Raw genomic sequence first — 18,772 nt, forward strand, 5'->3', positions numbered from 1 at the left:
ACAAATAAGAACTATATATTTGCATTTTTCAAATGGAAAATACTGAATATCATAAACAATTACATTAAATTATACTTCATCTTATGGAGATATATCCAGAGTACATATTGGGTGTGAAACAATGCCACCCAGGGTTACATAGTTGAGACCCTGTCCCCTTGTAGTCCCTTCCACCCACCCCTGCCAAAAAAAAAAAAAAACTAAAAAAGGAAGGAGCTGAAGAGATGACTCAGTGGTTAAGAGCACCGACAGAGGACACAGAATCAGTTCCCAGCACCCACTGGGTGGCTCACAACCATCCACAGGCACGCACAAAGTGCATATGCACAAAGTGCATAATCTAATTAAAAATTTTAAGGCTCAAAAATTAATCATAGTAGTAGATGAGAATCTACTTAAGAACTAGAAAACCAAGTGGGAAGTCAGACACGCAACTCTTAAAAGAAAAGTCACCCAAGCTCAGAGAGCCCCCAGGGAGACCCTGCAAACATCAGAACAGGATCCCAGCTCTCTCAGACTCTCTCAAGACCTGAAGAGAAAAAGAAAAACAGAAGTAGGAGATGCCTGTTCCCTGCCCAACACATTTGAGGCAGTTTATGCTTCTCACTATTTAAAAAAAAAAAAGGAGGGAGAGAGAGAGTGAGCGAGTGAGTCATTACTGGGCCATCTCTTACAAGTCATGTTTGCCCATACCCAGAGCCCCAGGAAGAACCAGCGACTGACTCATCAAAGAGCATGGCTAAACTGGGTCTCCCCGGGGGAGCCGGAGAGCCTAATATTAATCAATAAATCAAAGGGAAACAGCAAGCATGGTTTCAAAACCAAAAGAGTGCTGACTTCACACCACATGCAATACCTCTGAGACAGCCTCGCTCAGGTACCCTAGGCTGACTTCACACTGGCTATGGAGCCAAGGTTGGCCTTGATCTCCTCATTTTCCTGGCTCAGTCTTCCAGATCCTGGGATTACAGGTGTAAGGCAACACCCCTGGCTCTCCAGCTTTCTTATGAACAACTCTGAAGAGTTGAAGCTATAGCAATAAACATCTGGCTAAGAGTATCTAGATTTACTTTGTTTTTTTTTTTTTTCTGGTTTTTCGAGACAGGGCTTCTCAGTAGCTTTGGAGCCAGTCCTGGAACTTGCTCTTGTAGACCAGGCTGGCCTCGAACTCATAGAGATCCACCTGCCTCTAATTCCCGAGTGCTGGGATTAAAGACGTGCGCCAACACTGCCAGGCAAATTTAGCATTTGCCAAATGTCTGGTGCACACACACACACATACGTGTGTTCTCTCCTGAGCTCTCTGGGGGCTCCTTTCAAACCCTGCACTACCTGACGCCCATACCCCGGCCTGGCTCTCTTAACAGCACTGTTCACAACCACAACACCATGAGTACGTGGGGGATGAAACGGCTCCCCCCTCACACCATCCAGCAGCCGATCCACATGTAATCTTCTCCAAATGTCACAGAAACACTCTCAGGCCTGATTTTTGAGTGTCTCTAGCAAGGCTCAATCCTGGCACCCGGCTGTTTTGCCAGGCCCCTTCTGTCTGGAGCTGAGACTGGCAGCTGTACAGGGAAGACAGAGGAACCTCCGGCTCCCGAATCACAGTCTGCTGCCAGTCCTCTAGAGCCATGGGCAGTAAGGAGACTGAGCTAGCAGAACACACTCCGAGCATTTTCGGGGAAAGCAGGGCTCCGCTTTGGAAGGAAAGTTAACATAGGACAGCTAACTCTGAACTCTGTAGTGATGGAGGGCAAGGAGAGCTGAGAAGAAACAAGTTACAAATTAGCTAGCACCCTGACTCAAGGACAAACTCAGCTCTTTGTGCCTCTGAGACCAGCACAAGACCTTTCAGCGCCACTGGGAAAAAAGGCTGTGCCAGGAAAAGGGCCCCAAGCAGTGAGCCAGGTAAGCTAGGCCCTGGCAGGCAGGAGCTAATGGCCACAGCTTGCTGCGATTAGAAGGACATGCTCTACTGAGCAGAAAGTGACGTCTAGCGTCCTGATACGGAGTTGTTGGTCACCAGAAGCCTTTTCACTGACAAGCATTACCCAATGCCTCGCCACCTACATCTCTCTAGGGCATGGGAGGCGGGGAGGGGCACTGGGGAGCCAGGCCAGAAGAGCCAAAAGAAAGTGCCAGGAGCCTGGGATGGACATGTGACTTGGCCCCAGCTCTGTGGTTGTTTGGGATGGCCAAACTCAGCTGAGTTGAAAACAGGAACAAGCCCATGCCTGCTGACACAGATCCTGTCATGGGGTCTAGCTGCTAACACTACACAGGGTACCCACTTTTCAGCAGCACAGACACTAGGACCCCCTACCCAAGGCTCAGCTGGGAATCCCAGGGCTGTGGATAAAGAAGTTGGGGCTCTGGGCATGCCTCAAAGGGCCTAGGCCACAACTGCCCTTGAAAGGTCAGAGCAGAGCTCCGAGGTGAACATCACAGCCAGGAAGGAACAAGGAATACACCATTAATGTCACAGCCACATGTAGAGGCTTATTTAGTGTCTGTTGTGTGTCTGGGCTGGGATGGAGCTGTCCCAGCTCAGGGACTCACACAGAAAGGAAATGCAGTACCTTCTCGGCTGCAGGCAAATATGGACTGGAGAAACTGGGCAGGGTGATGGCTGCCTGGCATTCATTCTGAGTCCCAGGAATCCAGGAATCACGTGAGGACATTGCTAACCAATCACCTTAGGGTCTCAAGAGCAGAGATGACGGACAGAGCTGGACAGCTGCCTCCTGTAATCCATCCAGATGTGCGTTTTACCAAATGTAACCTAGGGATCATGTCCCACTGGTGGCTCCCGATACATTAGGTTTGCTTATGGAAAGAGCACCTGTTGTCACAGTGAAGGGACAGACACGCTGCTGTCTCTTGAGTAGGCCTTACCAGGCACCAATCCTTAGAGCTCAGAACTTCACTCCCAAATGGCTAGAGAGGCCCAATACCTGGTTTCCCAGGCACTGAATCGCCAGGAATGCCTGCTAACCAATATTCAGGAAGATGAATTCTGCCCTGACCACCCCACCAGGGATGGCAACTACCCTCTCCTCTGCCCTTCCTGGGCATCTTGAGTTAGAGGGGACCATTCTGCAGCCAACACAGATATGCCCAAGCATTCTCACACAGAGGTGGGTGCCATTTTTAAGTCCTAGGTTCAGCCTATGAAATCCATTTCCATGCATATAAGGGACAGCACAAAGAACTTACTGTAACAATAGTCACCAAGGTCTATTGACACCATGCTAGTGGCCAGAGGCAGCCGGCCACCCAGCTACACCTTTTGCTTTTGGTAGATGTGGAGGAAGATGGAGCAACTGGCAGAATCACTACTAATAAACTTGTCCTATGTGAATGTAATTATATGCTTCTCAGTTTTGCTTCACAAGGCAACAGATGTGTATGTGACCCGTCTCCACACATCTACTGAACTGGGAAATTCTCATCTCAGGTCGTTAGCCCCTCCCCTGCTAAGAAGGCCTGCACACTGAGCTTAAGCATAGCACTCCCAGGGGTACAGAAGCACAGCCCCCACACACCATCGTGGGCCAGCAGAGAGGGACAAGGACAGACACACAGGGACCCACCTGAGCCCTGAGCACACAGACACCAGAGCAATACTCTCAGATTGCTGAGCCATGTGTGACCCAGCAACGAGGAAAAGGACTGGTGACACTGATGTGCGGGGACAAAGGGCAGTGCTGCGGTGGCAGAGCCAATGTCCACACATTAGCCAAGTGCCTGCAGCCAGGTGGGTACCTGGCATGGCTGTCACATGCGCTGCTGCCATGAGAACAGAAATGGGACCACATTCTCTTCAGCTGCCGATGGAGGGAGCAGGAAGGAGCAGGTCAGAGGAGGAAGGTTCGGGAATCCCCTGGAAACCATGGCCGGTTTAGACATCTCCTTCAGACTGAGGTAACTCCCAGGGGAGGGGGCTTGAAATGGAACTTTCCACCCAAGCATTTCAAAATGGATGCCAGGGGCTGGGATGAAGCCCCAACCAAACATTCCAGACTCTTTGGGTATAGGGGTGTCAGCAGCTGGGGTGATGCTTCCAACCAAACACCCCCACTAGCCCAGAGCTTGTTAAGTAGGCAGGTCAGCTGACCAGTGATCCCAGGGATCCAGCTGTCTCTGCCTCCCCAGTGCTGGAATTACAGGTATGTGCCACTATGCCTGGCTTCTTTACATGGGTTCTGGAATTATCAGCTGAGCCATCCACCCCACATACTCATCTTTTTAGAACTGTGTTTGAATCACTATTTGCCACCCTTAAAGAGCTATATGTTCACAGTCTGGCATGATGGCGCATGCCTTTAATCCCAATACTTGGGAGGCAGAGGTAGGTGGATCTCTGAGTTCGAGGTCAACCTGATCTACAGAGTGAGTTCCAGGACAGTCAGAGCTGCACAGAGAAACCCTGTCTTAAAAAAGAAAAAAAAGAAAGAAAGAAAGAAAGAAAGAAAGAAAGAAAGAAAGAAAGAAAGAAAGAAAGAAACAAAGAGAGCCATGTTCACAAGGTTGAACAGTTAGTTGACTCAGTGGTTAAGAGCACTTAAATTCAGTTCAAAGTACCTACTGCAATGGTATGTCCTGTCCCTTTAAGAGACAAGCCACGCCCACCCCCTTTCCTGTCACCCACCAAGCTTTCTGCCTGGGACCCAGCTGCCTTAGTGGTGCCTTCGCTGGAGACCTGCATTTTACTTAAACCATTACACCTACATCAGGTGGCTCACAATCACCTGTAACTCCAGCTCCAGGGGAGGGGATTCAACACCTTCTTCTGGCCTCCTTGGGGACACACACACACAATTTTTTTTTTAAATGCTAACCGTCAAAGTGGAACACACCTATGATCCCAGCTCTTAGATGCCTGAGCCGGGAGGAAATCACAACCTTAAGGACAGCTTGGGCTGAATCTTATCTAAAATAAGAAGAAACAATAGTATTTAACTATCACTGGTGTGTGCTGGTTGTGGTTTGTGTGTTTTCTTCAGTTGCCAGAGACTTGGTGGGAAACACGACTAAAATGATAACCTTGCTTGCGGCGTCTGTGGCAGACACAGAGTTGATGAAAATCAAGGCTTAAGACAAATCAGGCGCCCTCTGTAGCCACGTCCCCTGAGGGTTGGGAGCCCTTGATAAAGACAGCTGAAGAAAGAAGGGTTCCTTCCTAACCCAAACTCCCTGGAAGGTGTGTTGTGTCTTCCATAGGCAGTTTGACACCAGGATGGAATCCCCCAAGACAGCTGACTCATTTGGCACAGCTACACATGCTGTTCCTTAGGGCTCCTTGCTGCTCAGCTCTGCTGGGCTCATGCATTCATCCACCGCCAGCAGTAGTTTCTTCACTCTCTGAGTTCCTCCTTGGTAATCCCATGTCCACACAGCTGTGGCTCAGAGCCATCCCTGGCTCTCGTCAGGAGCACGGCGAGATTATTACAAATAAATCCTGCAGGGTCTGCAGACACACTCACCCAAAATGTGTGCACAGCAGCCTGGAGAAAGATCAATGGGAAAACACTTGCCTTTCAAGAGTCAGGGCCTGAGTTCAGACCTCCAGGACCCACAGAAGAAAGTGGGTATGTGGGCCCCAGGCTGCACAGCTGCCCACAACTGCCATGGCAGGAAGCACCAGGTTCCAACCATAAGCTGACACCACCCAGGGAGGGTCAGCATCTATAGGAAAGTACCTGACATTCCAACCATAGATAAGATTAGATAAAACCATCAGATGTTTCTGACCTGGACTCACATATTCTCCTTTTGCCAAGACCCCTTGACAAATGTCAGCCAATTGGGGTCCTGAACCCTGGAAATCCCCTCACCCCAACTTCTACTATGATTAAAAAAAAAAAAACTCTGACTATGACTGGGCTGGACTCCTGCTCTCAACCGCTGTGTCAGACAGACAGAGTCCAAGCTTCAGCTTGAATAAAGGCTCTTTGCTTTGACATACAGGACTCGGTCTCCTAGTCAGTTTTTGGGGAACTCCATGATCTGGGCATAACAGGTGCATGTCTATAATCCTAGGGTAGGATGAGAGGTGGGGACAGGCACCTCAAGGGCCAACTAGTGCTTGTGGCCTGAGGGTCATGAGTCTGGGGCCACCCTTGAACTACATAATGAGTTTCAGGACAGCCAGGGCACCACAGAGACCCTGTCTAAAAAGAAGAAAAACAAATAAGGAAAGGAAGAAATCTTACTTCCTTGTAAGTAGGAAGGAAGGACAATCCTATATCCCAAAACATACAAGGCAAAGCAGCGCAGAGCAAAGAGTGGAGCCAAGTGGCTTCTGCAGGAAGAAAGACTGAATACTCAGAAAATGCTCAAAGTTAAGTTTGGGGACTCGGTCAGTAAAGTGCTTTGTCATCAAAGCATAGGGGACCTGATTTTGGTCCCCAGAACCCACAGAAAAAGTGGCGGCAGGCTGGAGAGATGGTTCAGAGGTTAAGAGCACTGGCTGCTCTTTCAGAGGTCCTGAGTTCAATTCCCAGCAACCACATGATGGCTCACAACAATCTGGAATGAGATCTGATGCCCTTTTCTAACATGGAGGTATACGTGCAGGAGGAACATTATATACATAATAAATAAATCTTTAAAGAAAAAAAGTGGTGGCGTGCACTTGAAATCCCGGCACCATGAAGGTGGAGTCAGGAGGATCCTGTCTTGGGGGCTTGTGTGCTCTAGATTCAGGGAGACCCTGCTCAAAAAACAGGTGGATGGCTCCTGGGGAATAACACTCCGACTGACAGATTCTCTCTCTCTCCCTGTTTCTCTATGTCTCTGTCTCTGTCTCTCATAACACACACACACACACACAATGTGTGTTAAGCTTCACCCTCAGCCTAGAAAGAAGACATGTGGAAAAACCTGAATGAGGGAGGGAATAAAGGATGCATGGAGGCTGAGTAACTGAAAATCAGCCACGATGGCAGTGGCCGAGAAAGTCTCCTTGCTAATACGAGTGTGCCCCCAGGAGACAGAAACTGGCTGAAGAGGGGACCGCCGGCCGGATGAAGCACAGGACCGTTCGTTTCATGTTTTGTTTTCCAGACAGGTTTCTTTGTGTAGCCCTGGCTGTCCAGCTCACTCTGCAGACCAGGCTGACCTGAACTCAGAGATCTGCCTGCCTCTGCCTCCTGAGTGCTGGGATTAAAGGTGTGTCAGCACACCTGGCTAAGCACAGGATTATAAAGTAAGGGGAGAGAATGGCTCCATACCTAGAACCTGATGATTGAGAGAAAAAGTGGGAGGTGGCACAGCCAGACACTGCCACAGGGGTTCACTTCCCTCCACATCTACCCCTCATCTCCAGAGCACAGGGCCCGGTGCTCTTCTGCCCACAGCAGAGCCTGGCACTTCTGAAAAGCAGAGGATGAAGGGTCACCAGGATGTAATAACCCCAAGATGAAGTCATGAGGATTTCTGTCTTCTAAGTATGGGCTCCATCTCCCTTCCCTGCACACATCTCTCTCTGCCTTCTTCCCCCTATTCTCTCCCTTGCACCCCTCATGTGTTGTCTTAAATGGTCAAGAAACCCCATTGGCACAAATAGAAAAACCCTGACTCCTGGTGGTGGCCACACAGGAACCTGGAGTCAGTTCCTTCCTAGAGGGGCTTTCACAGAAGACTGCACACCGGGCACCACACTGTGAAGAGAAATAACCCCACATGACCCCAAGTGACACTCCAACCTCTGGCCCACAGGAAAGTGAGATGCCGTGGAGCCCAATGTGTGAGGTACCTGGATCCGTGGAGGAGATCAGGGAGGCACAGGAAAATGATGCCTCATCCAGCAGGGCAAGGGGATGTGGACAGGATGGTGCTCACTACAGAGATGGAGCTGGGTCTTTAAAATGTATCTTCCGATAAATCCCAGGACTGGGAGGATGGCTCAGCTGGTAAAGGGTTTGCCTTGCAAAGATAAGGCCTGAATTTCATCCCCAGGGCCCATGTAAAGCCAGGCCCAGAGACTGTAGCTGTAACCCCAGTACTGGGAGGCAAAGGACAGGGGAGGCCTAAGGTTTGATAGACAAGCAGCCTAGCAAATTAGTGAACTCAAAGTTCAGTAAGAGACCTTGTCTCAAAAATATAAGGTGGAGAGAAAAGAGGACGATGGCTGATATCAACCTCTGGTTCCACACACATGCACACCCATGTGCACACACATGGAAATAAACATACACGCACACAAAATTTAAAAACCAGGCCCAGACTAAGAGCCTCCTTAAGAAACACGTTCCTCCAACCTCACACAATCTCTCTGTCTCAGTTAATTTTCTGTTGCTGTGATACAACACCTTAACAACTTAAGACAGAAGCGTTTATTTGGGGCTTACAGTGATGGCAGGGAGTGTGGCAGCGGGCAGCAGCTGAGAGTTCACATCCTGAAGCACAAACAGGAAACAGAGAGTGCACTGGGGACGTCACAAGGCTTTGAAACCTAAAGCCCACCCCTAGTGACAAACCTTCTCCAACAAGGCCACACCTCCTAATCCTTTCCAAATAGCCATCAACTGGGGACCACGTTTTTAAACGCTGGAGACTTATGGGAAACGTCTCCCTTAAACCGCCCCCTGCTTCAGCCTGAAATTAGCACAACCCAGATTCTGAAGCACAAGAAAGATGCGGGGAATGGGGGGAGCCAGACTGGCTTCCAAACAGACACAGGAAGTTCCAAACAAATTTTAACAAACCTACAGGAGACTGCTCAACACATCATACAGATCACACCTCCTGGCCAACCAGAGAAGCTGGATGGGCCCACTAAAACAAGAAATCCAGCACGTAGTTCACCCAGAGAACAAGGAGAAGGGGGTCCTGTGCCCAGCTCAACACGTGCAGAGAAGGCCTCTGCCCATTCAGTCAGACAGTCTGGGAAACAAAAAGAAAAAGGGGAAAAATGGAGAAAGGGTCATGCTATGTACCCAGGCTAGCTTAGAACTCACCATCCTCCTGCCTCAACCTCCCAAATGCTGGGATTACAGGCATGTACCATCAACCCCTCTTGACGAGAAAATTGTCCTTTGCATGAAGTGGGCCTTCTCTTTCTCATGGGGCTATGGCAAGCAGACACCAAAGTCCACCAAGCCACCTACCTACCTCCCACCCAGGCGGCCCCTTCTGTGAAGTTACTATTTATTTCCATGTAGGAATTTTGGAAACATGTTCTTCCTTTCCATTCCATCTGAACCCTCATCCTGATGGCCCCAGGAGCTGTACCTGGAGACTCCTCCTTGGCACACATCATCTGTTCTTCAGCCAACAGTGACCCCCCCCCCATGGACAGGCTTCAAGAGTCACTGTGTGACCATCCATCCCTCCCCAGGGCCTCCTCAGTTGAAGGTGCCAGCCTAGGGATGTGAAATCTATTCTAAGAAGGTAGTTTCCGGTCCACGTGACTTCAGTCCCTGCATCTGATGTGTTGTAGTTCCTGTGCCCTCTGTACCTGGAAAGGGCTTCCACGGCTTGATCTACATAGCCCAACACAGCCCCACGCCAGCGTTTTCCCAGCACAGGAAGTCCCAGGGATTTGAATGTGTAAAGCAAGCACTCTACCACCGAGCTGTACCTGAGCCAGCCTGTCACTGTGACACCTGGCTACACAGCCAGGAAACAGGCTCTTTCCCCCCTCCCCCCCCCCGTCAGTGCAGTGTCCTACCTCTGCACATAGCTGTCCCAGTAACACACTGGTTCCCCTGTCTAGCCTGGCTGTGTCCTAGACCCACAGTAGGCTGTGCACACTGGCCAGCTGCAGCTCTCTGACACACATATGACCTCATGTACAGCTTCAGCCATAAGTCCCTTTCCCGAGGGAGGTGTGGGAGAGCACCCTAAGCTCTGGTGTGAGCCTTTTCCTTAAAGGATGACCTGCCTCACACACATCTTTCCAAGCTCAGGCCTGGACATCACCTGCTCCTGAGGATTAATGACACACTGCCTGCTTTCTGTCCCTTATGGTCAAGCATCTCTCCATTCTCTCTTAACTTCCACCCCCAGGAAGCCCAGGGAGGCACCTCAATGCAGCCAGCTCCCATTCCAGAAAAGCATACTGACCAAGAGTCAGGAGAGCATGGTGAGACAGCTCTGGCTTTCTAATTATGTTTTATGTATGGGCTCTGCCTTCTATAGTGCTAACTTGTTTAACTTAACTCCCTGTCACTCCTTACTTAGGAATAATATGTAAACTGGCGACATATCTTCAGTGTGCAACCCACAAACTGAGCACACAGTCCAGCCGGCACTGAGGTCATGAGCTAAGTCTGCTGGTCCACCTGAAGCTCAGTGAGTATCCTGCCGGCGAGGCCACAATCCTGCTGGGCTGAGTGACTCAAGCAGCACATGTATGTCTCTTGCTCCCTTTTCCACATTTATTTGTATGTGTATGTTACACATGTGTCGCAGCACACACATGGAGGTCAGAGGACAGTTTGTGGGAATCAGTTCTCTCCTTCCACATGCGGGTCCACAGGATCAAACTCAGGTCCTCATCATGCTTAGTAGCAGGCAACTTTCCTTCCATGGTGAGCCATCTCACTGAGCTCTCGCTCCTCTTCTTCACAGCTACTGCCTTGCCCACAGTGTGAACAAGGTACTCCCTGCTATCCAACCTCAGGCTGCCTGGAACTCATCCTTCTGATGAGTGCTGCAACGGCCCCTGCCATGTTCCATTATTCCCAGGTGCCCTTGTTATCTTTGTTGTTTTGGAAAACAGCATTTTAAAAATACACTCTTTGCATTACTAGCCCCTTGCTGGTATTATACTGAGGTAGCTGTTGGGTATTATTGTCATGGCTGGTCACCTAGCTAGCTGTCCCTCATAGTTTGTTTGTTGAGTTGTAACGTTCTGCACACACATCCATGACATCAGGAATGACAATGGCTTTGTTTCTTCCTTGTGCCAGTAGTAGTCCTCTCTCTGCCTTCCTGGCTGGCTCAGGGCACTGGGATGGGGCTGCATGGCCAGTGATGGCCATACTTGTCTAGTGTCTGAGTTTAGGAGGTGATCCTAATTTCCCTCTTTGCTGTCGATTCAAACATTGCTGCTTAATTTTCAGCTTTCCTGTCACTTCTCCTCAGAACAGAGGAGGAGGTGACCATGAAAAGTGCAGGGAAATGAAAATGACATTAAGGAGATCAAAACGAAAGGTCCACCTTGTGAGATGCTGAAATGAAACCAAGGGTGAGGCTGGCCACCCTACCAAGATGGCTAAGCTGTAGCAAGGCCCCTGGGGCGAGTGTTGGCCTGCTGTGGGGCAAAGGGAATGATAGTGTACAGCCACTGTGCATGCTTTTGTGGTTTTATCTATAGTCAGTTGTTGTGGTTCAAGATATTAAATAGAAACCCCCATAAATAAGGAGTTTATCAGTTTGAAGTTATGTCCTGTTCTGAACTCACACCCTTCTGTTCCACCTCACTGTATCCAGACCGTGTGTTCTACCTCCTTCAGTGTCAGGTTGCTGTCACGGTATCATCGTGGTGACAGTTAATTCTGACTGTCAACTTGATTGAATTAATAATCACATCCATTGTTAGAAAAGCCCAGCTCTGTGATTTCCAAAGACAAATTGATCCTGATCAGCCCCTCTGTGGGCTTATAATACAATGGCATTGTTGAGAGGGGGTAACAGGTTGGGAGTGGTGTCTAGTTAGAGGAACTAGGTCCCTGGACACATGTCCTTGGACATGTATCTTCCCTGGCTCCTCTTGTGCTCATCTTTCTTTGCTTCCTGCCTCTCAGGAAGTGAAGTACGGCATTCCTTCATGGGCGTCCATCACTGTGACTCTGCCCAAGGATGCAGGGCCAAGCCATAGAGCTCTCTGAACCCCTGAGCCAGTGTCTGTCCTCCTGCAGGTGGTTTCATTGCCGCAGTGATAAATGTCGGGTTCTGTGTGTTAAGTCCCTTGTTTTGCTTACCAGTGGCTCTCAGTGGGCAGCAGGGTGTGAGACACAGAAGAGAGGGGCAGACTGCTGCTCACTGCTGTGTTTCGGGGCCTGCAGGGAAACCACTGTACAGGATGCCGTGCTGCCCACGGCACACAAGGGGAGACAGAAGGACAAATGCAGTGGAAACACACAGGAGAGACATGGGGCAAACACCCGGACATATAGGGGAAGACACAGGGGAAAGTGCAGGGGTTACACATGGCGTGGGGGGCAGGCTCTAGGTAGAGAATCCCTATCACTAACAGCATCCCACAACACTCTATTTGCGAAGGTTAACAGGGACACCATGTGCCCAAGAGCATGTAGTCAGTCCAGCTCACTGACCCCTCCGAGGCACTTACACTGGGTGTTGAGGGCCACACACATATGCACCGGACATGTGGATAGAGCTGGCTTAGGGGACGGGACCTAGCTGACGGCCCTTGTGCAAACAGGTGGTCCTGTCAGGAGAAACATCTTCTGGTACCACAGGCAGGGGAGTCGCTGTTTCTCACCTGGCACTCATGCTATTTTCTTCTGCTTCCCTCAAACCCTCATAGGGAACCCCATCCTGCCCTCCCAGGAGGGATGCTACACAGGCACACAGGTCATTGGCTGCTTCCACTGTGCGTGGATTCTAGGAGGACCACTCAGTCCATTTCACAGACTCAGTTACTTTATCTCAAGAGATGAAGAGGGGAAGCTGGAGACTCACTGGCGGGTGCCGAGTGTGGCCGACAGCAGTGCTGATACGGCACAGCCCACGCTAAAATAGAAACTTACACAACGTCCAGTTTCAGGCTTTTTCTTGGAGGAACAAAGACTAATAACTTGAGTCCCATGACTCCCCGGCCATGCTTGACTGAGGTCGGCAGCTGGCAGTCAGGTGAGCCAGGCCATGTACAGCACAGCCCCCCCTCCCCCCATCTCACACCCATATCTCACTTCCTCCCCTTGCTGCTGGGCCCCTATTGGAATCTGTCTTTAAAATCTCCATCCATGATGTTGTTATCAAAAAGGAACACTCGAGAGCCAACCGTTCACCAGCACATAGACTACGACACAGCTCGGGCTCCAGGAAAGCAAGCGCCAGACCAGGTTTGACTTAAAATGGTGGCTACAGTACTATTTTCTACCAAGCCTAGAACCCAGGTTGTGGTCCCCAACCACTCTGCAGGGAGAGTGTCTGCTTGCTCTGAGCCCCAGCTTCTCCAGGGTGCCTGCTCCTGACTCCACGTCAGTACAGAACTGCAGATCTCTGTATGGGCACTTTCTCCTCTAATGCCAGCTTCCTGCCAGCTACTGCCCAGACCACACAGAGCAACAAAGGCCTGTGGGGCCACAGGGCTGCTCCTAAAACCCCAAAGCTGCCTGCATTGCTGCATCACACGCTGACAGTAGGGACGACTTCTGCTGTGCCCTGATTTGTTTTTTTTCCTTTTTTTTTTTCTGAGTGAGTATCTAAAGTTACCCGCATTCAGGAGGCAGAGGCAGAAGGATCTCTGTGATTTCGAAGCCAGCCTGGTCTACATAGTAAATACCAAGACACGAGGGCTCTATTAAGAGACCTTGTCTCAAAAAAAAAACTATTGAACTTAAGGCTGGAGGGATGGCTCAGTACTGGCTGTTCTTCCAGAGAACCTTGGTTCAGGTCCCAGTATCCACATGGAGCTCACAACTGTCCTTACTCCAGTCCCAGTGGATCCTATGCCCTCTTCTGACCTCTGGGCACCAGGCACTCACATGGCACACAGTCATGTATGCAGGCAAACACTTAAAACACATTAAGTTACTAAACTTTGGTGCTAGGGATGTGGCTTGCCTAGCACACATGCACAAGACAATGAGACATGCTCCTGCCGCAGCACTTCCCCCAAGAAATGCCCCAAAACAAAGTTGTTTAAGCTTTAAACCTCACCTCTGAAGCAGCCAGAGCTTTGCCACTCAGGCTTCTCTGTCATCAGCAATGACAGGTGAAGTAGGAGCCCACGGCACTCAGCCAGCAGTTAGGAGGGACAGACACTGGGGACCTGTAGGGGCATGGCCCTCTGTACATAGTCCCAGTTTGAGGCTGCCTGGGGCTACGGAGCCTTCCTCTGCACTGGGATTCTCCCTCCTCAGGCCTGCCTCCTTCCACAGACCTGCCTGAGGGCTCACCCCAACGCTACCACCCACAGCATTTTTCCCAGGAGATTTCTTATACTTTGAACTCCATTGTGGCACCCATTTCCTGTGCAAACTCTAGCTCATGTGGTCTTCATTTAATTACCTGACTTCTGCCTTACTCTGGCAAAAAGCTACCTCAGCACATTTTTCGAGGTACCAGGACTGCTCCTTCTGGGTCTCTCTGATAAAGAGCACACTGGTTCACTCAGCCAGTACTCCAATTACACAGGGACAATGACCTAAAACAGTTATCAACCACTAGGAAGCCTGACTGATGGTCGACACACGCTGTGTGTTAAGGATCAGCACATGGGCTTTCACACCCAGGTGGAAGACAAACCCAATGAGCATATTGTCTGCATAACTCAGTCCCACTCCTAGCACATAGCTGCGGCTTGAATTTCACGTGGGGTTGTGAGCCCAATACAGCAGAACAGCCTCTACAAGCGGCCCGAGTCACTCAATGTGTATGTAAAGCTAATCACTCAATTTGTTTTAGAAATGTGGATTTTGGGGCCAGAGAGAAGGCTCAGAGGTTAAGAGCACTGGCTGCTTTTCCAGAGGTCCTGAGTTCAATTCCCAGCACCCACTTGGAGACTCACAACCATCTATAATGAGATCTGGTGCCCTCTTCTGGCATGAAGACATACATGCAGGCAGAACATGATACATAAAACATAATAAAAACATAAATAATTAAATCTTTAAAAAAGAAAGAAATGTGAATTTTCACATATGGGATGTTCTGAGCATCAAGTGGACTGGTGAACAGAACAACACCTATAGATTCGATGGCACCTGCGTTTGAAATGCAGAGCCAAGCCGAGCTGCCTGCCCAGGGCTGCCACTCCATTTTCTCATATACGTCTTCAGTGTTGCTTTGAGAGTTCAACTAGATGTATCTAAAACAGCCATGGTGGCTGCATTCTCTACTGCACAGAGATAAGCAAAGGGTAACACACAGTAGAGGCAGGGGCGGGGGGGGGGTCACACAGCATGAGGATCTACAGATCCCTAGCACCTATGTAAGGAGCCCAGTGCAGCAGCTCTGACCTGGAACCCTGGCTCTGGGGAGGGGGGATGGACAGGAGAGTACCTGGTGCTTGCTGACCGACCAGCCTAGCCAAATCAGTCAGGTGCAGGGAGAGACCCTGTTTGAAAAAAATAAGAAGACGAGGCTAGAGAGGAGCTCAACAGTAAGAGAGCTTGCTGCTCTTACAGAGGACCCAAATTCAGTCCCAGCACCCACATGGTGGCTCGCAACCATGTCTAACTCCAGTTCCAGGACATCAGGACAAGCATGTGGTGTCATTACACACACACAGGCAAAACACCCATCCACATGAAATAAAAATAAATAAATCCTGCTGAAAAATAACCAAGTGGCCATCACGTGAGAAAGCTCACCAGTGCTGACCTCTGAACCCCACATGCACCCACCCACACGCATGGCCACGCAAAGGTACACATACACACAACATGAATTTGTTTTCAAAGCAGGGGAAAATGTAATATCAGCATACACTTCTAGACTGTTCCTGTCAGCAAATCAGCAGAGGGAGAGCACCGCTGGCCAGCCAGCAGTGACAGGAGACAGAGGGCCAAAGCCCGAGCTCCAGGTTGGGCCGAGGCTGTGTCCGCCTGCAGCAGGCAGCATTCTGCCACTACTCTACTCACTGCCACTGTCATTTATTATGGATCTCACCCCCACCTTCCCAAAAGGAATGGAGACGCTACCCATTAATGATGCATGGCTCCTGGGTCATAGAGGGACAGGCCTTTGGGCCGCTGGCACCTTGTTCCCATCAAAAGGACCTATCTTCAGCTTTTAGCATTAAGTGACATGATGCGCACCAGCCAGGAGTGGACTTCTGCCTGTGCTGCCCTCCACACACACTGACATCTAGAATACATGCTGCCTATGTCCCTTCTGTCCATATGTGAGAGAGAAGTGGCCATTGGGCACACTACCACCTACTACAGTCACCAGTCACAGACCCAGCAAGAACCATGGGCCCCGTCAGCCTGCCTCTCCATCCCTTACAATGAAGCACAGCTATGCCCCAGTGACAAGTGTGCACTCCTGGACTTTGCTTGACAAACAAGATCGGGACACGTTGGACTCTAAACAAAGCAGCAAGAGTCTTCAAAGAGGAAACACTGTGGCAGTTGCCTGAAACAAAACATTCTGAGGTTAATAAGCTCAGGTTAACCCTACAGTTATCAGGGTGTTCTAGGAATGATGTGCTGTTCCGCTGCTAGCATTACAACTTGGAAAAATTCATTTAAGATCCCAAGGTTCGCCGGGCAGTGGTGGCGCACGCCTTTAATCCCAGCACTCGGGAGGCAGAGGCAGGCGGATCTCTGTGAGTTCGAGACCAGCCTGGTCTACAAGAGCTAGTTCCAGGACAAGCTCCAAAAACACAGAGAAACCCTGTCTTGAAAAATCAAATAAAAAAGATCCCAAGGTTCTTCAGTTGGCTGAAGAAAAAAACCCGTGAAGTCCCTGAGCAACTGTTTACAAAACTCAGCACAACCCCCCAGCAGCAGAAACTTTTCAGTGAGAAGATGAAGCAGTTACAGAGCTCACATCAGACAAGTCAGCAATATGCCGCTGGCCGAAGGTGGCCGGTCACGCCCAGAGACAAGCTGTTCAAACCTCACCAGCCACGGTCTGTGGTGGGGGAAATCACAGTAGTGTACACAAGGCCAGAATGGGGAAGAGCATGTGAGAAGGCAGAATGGTGTGGGATCAGGGAGAGGAGAATGGGGGAAAGCGGTTGTTGCTTTGGCGAGAGAGGGAGTGGGGGATGCCAAGGGGTCACTGCTAGATTTGACAAGCTATGATACTGGGTCACACTGCAGGACCTAAGCAAAGCCACAAGTCAGAGAAGGGGACAAACAGGCAGGCAGAACCAGCTCCATCTTGGGAGGGGTCAATGGAGCTGGGCCAGTTAACCAGTGTCAACTTGTCAGGAGTGAGATTGGATCAATGATGCCATCTGACCCCTGAAACAACAGTAAGTTTCCACCTTTGCTTTCCCCCAATCATACCATGCCCTACCGTGGTATGACCACGCCGTACCATGCCCTACCTCCCTCCAACTGGGCCAGAGACGAATTTACGAGCTTACTCCCCCGCCCGGTCTGAGAAGATGGGAGTCTCTTCACTCTTACTTTAAGTTCTGGCTGTTGTAATTTGTGACATAATCCAGGGCAAACGGCTAGTCCTGCTCCTCAAACCCCAGTGTGGCTCAGAGTCTGTCAGCAGAGGGTGGAACCTACAAGCCCCAGAAGGGAACCAAAACAAGGACCACTATGGTGGATGCTCTTCCAAAGACCCCATTACTTTCTGCACACTGTTTGCCCAGCCCTCTGTAGCACACAGACACTGTCCTTCCCAGGCGCTGGGCCTTTATCTGAGAGCAGCCTAGGGTGGGACAGAGACCTCCCTTCAACTCCAGCATTCCTTCCCCGTTCCTTCCCTAGGAGACACTGTTTAACCCACTTTCCACCCATCCCGAAGGCAACTTCCTTAGACCTTCTGTGGTGATGCTGAGACAGGCATATGTGGGGCCACACGCAAGGCCTGTAGCAGGTCCATGCTGAGTTAGGTCAGTCACTCAGCTGACATCCACCTGCTGAGCACAGCCACTCCAAGGAGCACACACCACCAAGACCAAAGAGAGGCCAGGAATGCCATCACAAGTAACTGTTTTCTGAAACAATGTAATCACAGAGCCCAGGACATGATACTAGAAATCAGCTTTATAGGCTAACTTCCAAAGTGGGAAGGGGTCCTGCTTATCTAGTAAGGGGAGGGGACAGTAAGGAAGTGATCAAATAAGACCAAAGTATACAACCCACCGAGACCTCTTGGAAGGGGTACAGTCCATTTCACAAATGCTATCGCAGCAGAAAGGGCCGCTCCCACTCAGTACCAATAGACACAAACCCAGCACCCCTAACCAGAATTCTATGTCCAATCCCAGAATCAGAGATCTCGGCTTCGGACGAGTCATTCCAGTCTGTCGCCTATCCAAGTAACCTCCTAGTTTCCCAGGGAAAAGAGCCCAATCTCTTAAGTATTCTCTTAGACAAGACTTTCCACACTGCTTTAAAAGTTAGGTCTGGAAGGCCATTTCTAAAACCATTTCCCTGTGCCACTAAACTTCTCTCAAAGTTAAAAAGGAAACCTGCATATATTGCACACAAGCGCTCACAATGCTCCTATCATGGGTACCTGGGGTTATGCTCCAGGGCTCCTGGTGGCCCACCGTGGACAGGTGCTTTCCTCCAGAGGCTCTGGTTACTGAATGACCCCAGCGCCTGAGTGAAACGTGGAAATTCACAGTCGGCCTTTGGTCTCAACGCCAAAGTCAAAGGGAGCCCTCGCACCTTCCTGCAGGGCGTCCCACCTGCATCCCTCCCTCTGTGTTGAGCAAGCAAAAAAGTGAAACTAGCCCACAGGGCCCCGAAATCAGGCTTGGGGCTCCCCAGTCCGAGGAGCCAGATGCAGAGCAAGGTCCCCCAGAGAGGGGCCGGAGGCCGCCCAGGCCCTCTGCCTGGCCTCGCACCCCCATCTCTCCCGATCGCTCCTCCCCAGGCCGCCGCGCATCCCGCACAGCACCGGCGAGCCCCGCAGGCCGCACAGGGGC

The 18,772-nt window shown here is 50.3% G+C and overlaps 1 protein-coding gene across 2 annotated transcripts in view; it reads right to left on the bottom strand.

Annotated features, from left to right (window-relative positions):
- Positions 1 to 18,772, bottom strand: part of Agpat3 (1-acylglycerol-3-phosphate O-acyltransferase 3) — a 76,914-nt gene that overhangs the window by 57,496 nt on the left and 646 nt on the right. The window contains exon 1 of one of the 2 annotated variants that reach the window (XM_005360283.3): positions 18,358 to 18,447. The exons of the other annotated variant lie outside the window; for it this stretch is intronic. The gene's annotated coding sequence lies outside the window, so the exon portion shown is untranslated. Of the gene's footprint in view, positions 1 to 18,357; positions 18,448 to 18,772 lie in introns of those variants that run through there. 2 annotated transcript variants of the gene reach the window in all.

The sequence above is a fragment of the Microtus ochrogaster genome, linkage group LG2, assembly GCF_000317375.1.
Source record: "Microtus ochrogaster isolate Prairie Vole_2 linkage group LG2, MicOch1.0, whole genome shotgun sequence".
NCBI lineage: Eukaryota > Metazoa > Chordata > Mammalia > Rodentia > Cricetidae > Microtus > Microtus ochrogaster.